Here is a 9,434-nt window from a genome sequence, read left to right as displayed (position 1 = left end):
GGTGGGGCTTGTGTGGGTCTGGCTTATTCCTTCAGAGTGCGAAAACTTTTTTAGTTTATTTTCTGCAATCGAATTATTTTTTGTAATACCTCCAATCCTGTTTTAATGTCACTGGTTTCCATGGTTTTATATTTATTCATTCTCTCCCTTGCCTCCTTCTCTTTCTCTCTTCTCCCTTGCCTCCTCCTCTCTATTCTCCCTCTCTTCCTTCTCTCTTGTCTCAGTTTCTTCAACTCCTTCCTCATCCATTACTACCATTGAACCAATTTCACCCCATAAAATATCACACATATATTCATCTGTATTTCTTGATATTCCTGAATCCAAAATATTTCTTTTTTACAACAGGAAACCAACAACATTTCTTCTGAATTTATAAAAGAGCCTTGTATTTTCTCAACTTTAAAACCTTTTCATTATTTAACATTTTAGTTAAAGGCAGACTTGTTGGTTTAGCAACATCAATATAAAGCCGATCTTTTATTGAAAATACCTCATTCTTATGTTGTAGAACATACTTATAAAAAATACCAAATACCCTTTTCTTGTAGGTATGTTTCGACACAGAAATGATAATTTTCTTGAAGCCTTCTTGCTGTCATTTATGTATCAGAAATATATGACAGATTAATATGATGACAGTTAATATCCCCCCCCCCCCATCTTCCCATTGTTATGTCAGTTTGTATTCCCTTACTTCCTATATATAATCCTGTTCTTTGTGTTTTCATGATATAAACTATGGCAAAACCATTATTGATTTTAGCCTTATTAAATTATTTTATTTGTTGTTTGCTAATCGTGCTTCCACAAATCTCAATCTCTGCACCAAGTGGATACTATTCTTCCTTACGAGACTGATTTAATCCTTCAGGTCTTCGAGATATATTTTAAATGACCAATTATACCCAAAATCATTCATATCATATCTCCAATGTTTATTCTCACAAAAACGATATGACCTTCTTTATAAATTTTTATTTCAATTGGAACTGTGAATTCTGTAAGACCCAGAGATAAAATAAACAATTCTATATCTTTGAAATACACAGTCATTTTATTTAAGGATTTGTATTGTGATAAATCACTTAATCTCACCAAGTCATTCACCTCAGTCAGGCTTGTATAATTTATTAATTTATAAGCATTTTTCATGTTAATATTTTTTGTTACCCTATATTTCTGTCATTCAGCCTGTGCCTTTGTGTAATAATTTGATAAATCAATATCCAGTTCTTGGGATACACCAAAGGTAGAACCACATTTTGCAACATAAGGTATATATATATATATATATATATATATATATATATATATATATATATATATATATATATATATATATATATATATATATATATATATATATATATATATATATATATATATATATATATATATATATATATATATATATATATGTTGTTGTTCGTCTTTCGGCTGCTCCCGTTCGGGGTCGCCACAGCGGATCATCCGTTATGATCCGCATACTGATTTGGCATAGGTTTTACGCCGGATGCCCTTCCTGCCGCAACCCTGGTCGCCTCTTACGACACAGGGATAAGGATTGGGTTTCACCATGATTCCGGGCTGCCCTACACCCTCTCATAGCGCGGCCCAGTGCAGGGCTCCCATCCTCAAGCGATCCTCCAACCCAAGCCTCCGAGTAGCCGGATTACAGGCGCACGCCACTACGCCCGGTTATATATATATATATATATATATATATATATATATATATATATATATATATATATATATATATATATATATATATATTTGAAAATAACATTATAAAGTTTTTTTTAATTTTTGTTGAGTTGAAATAATACATTTTATGTGTGTTTGTACCATGTTGAGATTTTCAATTTGGGTTTGATTCCTTCAGGTCTTTGAGTGGGGTGTGGCTTGTGAGAATGATTGTGTGTAGACAATCAATATCTGTTTGTTGAGGTATGTGTCACCATTTTTTGACATTGACACATTTTATGTGTGTTTGGAACATGTTGAGATATTCATTGGGGTTTGATTCCTTCAGGTCTTCGAGTGGGGGTGTGGCTTGTGAGACTGATTGTGTGTCGACAACCATTATCACATTGACACATTTTCAATGTGTCACCATTTCAAGACGGCATCCAAGATGGCTACCAAATCCTTAAAAAACCCTAACTCCCTCATTAGTCCTATATCCATATGCACTATACAAAATTCTTGGACTTGAAATGTTTGAAAAACACCATTCTGTAAGAATTTAATGACTTCAACAGGTGGTGGAAGACCATAACTATCATAATAATATTTAACCTGATTATTATAAAGTCAAACCCAATCAGAACTGTTTCCATTATGATCTTCCAAATTCATATTAATATTCTTTGTATATTTAGACAAGTTTGTTCATTCGTCTCTAGTACAAATAACAACATGACACAATTTTTAATTTCTGACAATACTTGGCAAGTTCTATGTTTGCTGTTGTATTCTTTCCAAATTCTTTAAACCACTCATCAATGCTCATTTATTTATGAGAGAGATATAATCGATTACCCCTTTTAGTTAATTTTTACACCTGCTTGTGCGATAGAAGAAAACATATCTCCAACTAAAAAATCTCACTTTATCAGGTAGGCTTTCAAGTTTTTCTGCAAAATTAAAATTACACCACTTCCACTAATTTGTTTCTCCAACTCTTTGTTATGTCTTTCCAACTCTTTTTGAACCTGCATTTGAGCTTTCCTTTCATTGGCAATTTTCACCGTTGCTGAAATACCGCCCATCAATGTTCCAGCTACACTTAAACCAGCAAATAAAGGAATTAGAAATGGGAAAAATCCTCCACTCGTCTGTCATTGAATATTTCTTCAACAATGGTTTTGACATTTTAATTTTAAGTGAGCAAGATTCGTTCAAGATTTTCACCTGTTCTCTTGTGAGCAAAACATAATTTTTTACTGGTCCTTTTCTCTGAATTGTAATAATGTTAATCATACAAGGCTTTTGATTTTGAATACAAGATAATAGTTTATGAAAATTGATTTGATTAACATATGCACCAGTTGGCACTTTACTCCTCATTTATTTATCAAAAAATTATGTGAGACTAATCAGAACACCATTAATTTGTAATTCTGTTTATTCCAAAAGCAAACAATATGTATTAACTTCTTCACTCTCTCCTCCTTCAAAGTATGGGGAAGTATCCACTCTATTAGACTTTATGGTTTCCTTTTGAGTGCTCATGTCAATCGCGTAGATTGTATTTTAGCTTTTAAATGCAACCATATCCAAAATGGGTTCTTCATTACCGTTGCTTTCACATACCTTTTGGTAAGACTTGTATGCTTCAGCATAATCATTTTTTTCCCAATCAATTTTCAATGCGTCTTGTGGATAAAATGCTCCATTCAGAGAATCGCGAAGTTGTTTCACCTTGTTTCACCATATACCAACTCATTATCACTCAACGAATTATTCTTATCAGTAGCAATATCTCCATCTGGTTTCTTTAAAATGAGCCATAGGTATTGTGGCTTTCATTCAAGAACAACCAAGTTCCACGTGTAAGTAGTTTGGTCTAGTTTAACGTGTTGACATCTTCTTTAAAGGTATGATACATTTAGTGGTTTCTTTGAGTTAAGTCGATATCTCTTATGTTTTAAGATTAGGAGTATATTCACTAATATACCAACTAATTTCATCAATAACAAATTAATTCTGAGCACCAAAAGCATTATCATCACCAAAAAGCAATCTATTTTCATTATCATTCCTTTGCAGTTGTAATGTAATTTTAAGTCCATATAGAACTTTATCATAATCACAAAATCCAAATATACCTTTAAGAGGAACTGCCATGGTAAAACTATTACTTGCTTTTGTGTCATCATTATACATTGCCTTTGTTTGACTATAACCAGGGTCTGTGTTTGTTCCCGTTGCCATATCAGGAATAAATCCTTCGACAGCCCCCTTACCCATTCCATCGCTGAATGAATATAGTGTAAATTTCATCATTTCAGATATAGCAGAAACATAATCAACTGCTTCAACTTATTGTGTTCCAATTCCAATATACAAACGAACACTATCAAACATTTTCCAGAATAAATAATTTACGAGTGTAGTGTTTGTATTATTCCCAGCCTGAGTGAATGTAAACTTACACAAGAAACTTTCAGCTAGATTCAAATAAGTTTGTTGATTATTGATTCAAAACTTTTTGTTGCATTTGTATTCCAGTCTGGTCCTGTTATAGCATACACCTTGAAGTAGTCTTCCTTTTTAGTTGAGTTTGAAATGACAATGGTATCATCCAAATCATAGATACTATCAATTGCTTCCATACTTGTATTTATTTAGAAAAAAAGATGTTAAAACTTTTGAAACACTGACCCAAGTTTTTGAATTATTTTCTGTCATTCTTGGGGAGACAACTGAGTTTTGCCTTTCTTAATTTATTTTATTGCTTGCAATTTATGGGATTCCTTTTGGGCATCTTTTATACTCTTTATAGTACCCACTACATTTCCTACAGCAGAAGCAGTTGAACCAATTAGGTCTTTATGTTTCAGAATAGTTGAACCTATTCCCAATCGAGTATCAATTATCCCATCTCCTTTTTCTTGAAATTGATGTACTACACCCTGTTGTCGCTTCAGTTCATAGTATCCTCTGCCAAGATAGATACCTTCACCCTCATAGTATGGGGAAAGGAAAATCCCATCCCTTGTAATTTTTTTGTATTTCCTTAACTCAAGTTTCCTCACAATAACCATCGTATTTATTTCTTGGAAAACTTCACGTATGTGAATTCTGATGGATATAATTTCTCCATTAAAATGAATTATGCGATTATCTTGATCGGTTATCCTACACTTTACTCTGTGTATGTTTTTTCCAGACATGGGTCGATAAACCAGATTTTTTGGTTCCATATTGAATTTATAACCAATTGGGGTTGAGCATGCACTGAATGAAAATATTGTATTTGTTCTTATTCAATCAGTTTCAGCACTATCAATCAAATCACGGTGAATTAATACCGAATTTATGCCTGAGGATATTTGAATGACATGATCACCATAAAACGTTCCATTAGTTTCAATCTTTTTTGAGGATAAACCCATAACTCTCGAAATGAATTATCAATTGTGAAATCAAACATGTAGTTATTTTTTTAAGTTTAATCGATGATTTTGAAGTATGTTTTTGAATATCTATAACAATAATTTTTGTTCATCACCTTGTTATTTCTTAAGGCAAGCAATTTCGGAAGATATTTGAGAAATGCTATGGGTGAAACTGTTGTAGTTTTGTATCCGCTTCCTGGATTATAACTAAAATTATGTCTCTTCAAAAGGACCGTTTAGAACCCCCCCCCCATCCACTTTCTCAACAATCCTCTGGAAGAAATCTTTTCTTTCAAGCTTCTGGGTCTCACTATCTGCCATGACCTTTCCTGGGAAAGTCACATTTCCAACCTCGCCTCAAAAGCCAGTCGCCGACTGGGAATCCTCCGTCATGCAAAGTCCTTCCTCGGCCCTCTTGAGCTCCTGACCACTTACAAAGCTTTTGTCCATAGCCTGATGGAGTACTGCTCTCCCCTCTGGGCTGGTGCTCCTGCCTCCCACCTTTCTCGGCTTCACGCTGTCGAAACCAGGGCATTTAAGATCATCGGCATCTCCCAGAATGAAGCTGAGTCTTTGGGCCTCTCACTCAATCACCGCAGGTTGGTCGGTGGTCTTTCTGTCTTCTACCGACTCCTCTCCACCCATGCCCCCCCTGCTCTCTCTGCGATTTGTCCTCACCACATTTCCACAGGGCGCTCAAGGTCTGCCAACAACCCCCTTCTGGTAAAACTACCAAAATCACGAATCACTGCTCATCTTCACTCTTTCATTCCTCTTTTTTCCCGCCTTTGGAATAAACTTCCTCACTCTATTCTTTCCCATTCTTCCCTCCAGACTTTCAAAACAGCTGTTCAGCACCACCTCTTATCTTCCCCCATCCAAATCCTCGATCTTTTCTACCCCCGATAATCCACCCAAGCCCACTTCCTTCAATTCCCCTGCTTTCCTTCCTGAAAGTCCCTGTAATGTCCATCTTCTCTTCGCCATGTTCTCCGTCCCATCCCCATCCCTCTCCCTTCCACAGTTCACCTAATGTGTCTGTTCCCCACTGTTTTGTCCCTTCCACTCCCACCCCTCTTGTCTCATACCTCCTTGCTGTGAGTTGTGTGTTAGCTCTCATACTAGCCTCGACCAAGGTATACAAAAAAAAAAATTGTCTTTTTTCTCTGTGATATTAAACAAGGTATTGTAAGTTTCCATAGACAATAAAGATGTCTCATTTTCTTTTGTTGCGTCAAGTTTTAGTGGGTATGGGAATGAAGATGTGTGATCACTCCTTGTGAAATTAAAACTAAGGATTGTGCTTCTCATCTTATTAAATATGGGATAAAATGTCTTTTCATTGACATTTATTAATTATTTTCATATTCACTAACTTGTCTAAAATGGCTGATGCTCCATGAAAACAATTATTTCCAGCCTTCTTACAACCTAACAGCAATAACAGTCGATTAACTAATTGTGATGGGTCATTTGGAAGAAAACTAACACCTTAACCAAGCCAATTTAAAGCCTCAATAATGTGTCTCTCCTTTTCATTATTCTTTTCTTTACTAGCAACAGAAACTCCATAATCAAGCGAATTTAGTGAATAAATATCTACTCTATCATCCTCATTTTTTAAATTCAATGGTTTATCGAAATAACTCGATTCACCCCTCACAGTTGAACCTTGTCTTCCATCTTTTGTAAGAAGAAACATTAATCTCAGAGTTAATTTTACAAGTGGTTGAACAGAACTCAAGAACATTAATTCATCATTGAATATCAACCTCTTTTCTTTCACAAGATGGAATATTGCTGGTTGTTCTGTTGGAATGAGTCCTGCTATGGTTTTTAGATCTTCGTGGAGGATCTAAGTCTTACTTACGTTGTTGTTCTTGTGGACTTTTTTGTTTCACAGCCTACAGTTTTCATCAAAACTTCCTGAAACTAGGCGTATATATGTAAAAATACCCTGCGCAGACAGTAATGATCTCCTATTTTGAAAATTCCTCCAAGAAAAAAAAGTTATGATGTCAAAATATCTCCGCTAATGGAAATCGCTGAAAAAATTATCTCCGAAACTAGGCAAGCTTTTTAAATTCTGTTTGTGGGAATCGAACAGGGCATAAGCAGAGATGAATAACTGTGGATATGATACAGCACTACGACGTCATATCAATTTTTATGACGTCATTCCTATTTTTTGACATTTTTTGTTTCACAATCCAGAGTTTTCATCCGATCTTCGTGAAACTTGCCCTGTATATGCAGAATGCCCATGCGCAGACAGTAACCATCTCCAATTTTGGAAATTCTTCCGAGAAAAAAAAGATGCCGTCATAATATCACCGCTAATGGAAATTGCCTATGCCATTATCTCCGGAACTAGGCAGGCCGTTTGAATTTTGTTTGCGGGAATCAAGCCTGGCATTAGCACAGATAATTTATCCTTAGCCTGAAACATCACAATGACGTCATATTCGTTTTTATGACGTCATCATTAAGAGGACGACGATCTTAGCTCATTTGAGCTTTTTAAAATATTACCGGTTGCATATATGAAAAAAAAGCCACCTTACCCTAAAAAAAATTGCTACAAAAGGTTTCTCAATGGTTTGTTGTTGTATCAGGTGTGCTTAATAGCATATCAAAAGTCTGCCACAGTGTGACCACTGGTAAGGTCTAATTTTCAAGATGGCATCCAAGATGGCCACCAAATCCTTAAAATACCCTAACTCCTTCATTAGTCATCCTCGCCAAGTAATTTTGGTCTGCAAGGTAATTTTGGGGTCCCAGACAAGTAATTCCATTCTTTCCACTTGAATGAGATCCTAAAAACGGGTTTTACAACCATTTTTGCTGCAATCTCGCTCCCAACAGTCTCAAACTCATGCACATTCACATCATCTTTGACGACTATACCAGAAATGATTTTTCTCAGATATCGGTCTGGAGAAAATGGCATGCAAGTGGAAAGTTTTTCCTTGATCTTTTCCAGATCAGAGTGATCTCGTTTCATCCTTGCTACTGTTGATAATTATCAATGTTGCTCGCTGGTCGTGTAGGTGAGGTTATTGAATTCCTGCATGCCGTTGTTGTACTCAGATGTGATGGGTGTGGACATGGTCTACAACGCGTGCATTTCTTTGGTCATTCCACTTCCATGAGTCAAGCCTCCACTACTCTTCAAGGACCGCATCAATGTCTACTTGATGACAAGGCCAGAGCTAAGGCCTGCCCAGAACTGGTTGCTGTGGCGGATCTCATTTGAAACCCCTGGACAATTTGACATATACATCACGTTGTCTTGTCTCGAGTTGGCACATTTCTTGGACATACAAATATACAGATTTCAGACAGTTGTAGTGCCCAGCGGCATCAAATATTGGCAGGCAGTCCAACACTGCGTGCAAGTGCATCTTCCAAGATCCTTTGCTCTCTGCTTTGATCACTGCTCGGGCAGTCTGCAGCATTCTCTAATAGTTTATCCACAGCTGACTGGTTTTTGACCTTGTGCTAAGTTCTGCCTTATTTGTGTCAATCTTTTCTTTGATTTGAATCAACATATCCGATGCTACAGTACTCTCCAAAGTCGTTTATTTCGCTGCCAAGGATGAGTACGTTTCTTCCACATAGTCCACCAATAACTCCAACTGTGGGTTATCCTCCAGCATATCCGACACAACCAGGTGATTGAGACATCTGTCCACCAGCAAATGTCCACGGAAAGCTGTTTGCACTGATTTTCCAGTCATAATATGCTGGACGGCATTTCCATTATAGATAACTTCCATAATGTTCCTGAATCCTGTGCCTTCCATCAGTGGGTCTATTGCACCAAGTAGATTCATGAATGAATGAAAACATCCAAGCATCAAGACAATGCTTTTCAAATGGCTACTCTGTGGTGCATCCATGATGATCTCTGCAGCTTTACAATACAGGGGCTGATCAACCGTAATAATGGGCGGAGCATGGTGTTTGATAGCGAGATCACAAACGAAATCAAGCGTGGACAGAATGCATGTCTTGTCCCCAGTGTACAAGTCAATCATAGGCAAGAACACAATTGATGATTGGCCTCGGTGTTGTAATCCTTGATGAATGATATGCATCATTCCCTGCCACCCAGGGGTTTCCTGTTTGAAGTTTATTGAGAGCTCCCACATTACATCAATTGTCCTATCACAGTTGACAAATGCTGGGAGTTGTTCAAACACAATGGTTTGGCGCACATGTTTAGCGAAGCGATGTTCGATGATTGGAATTTGACTTTGCACTGAAAAATCAAGGTTGGTAATGTTTCTCCTTGGAATGACA

Source organism: Eptatretus burgeri, chromosome 2, assembly GCF_056783735.1.
Source record: "Eptatretus burgeri isolate ZD-2024b chromosome 2, Ebu_testis_v1, whole genome shotgun sequence".
NCBI lineage: Eukaryota > Metazoa > Chordata > Myxini > Myxiniformes > Myxinidae > Eptatretus > Eptatretus burgeri.
The sequence above is the reverse complement of the archived record's forward strand: the minus strand, read 5'-3'. Positions refer to the sequence as shown.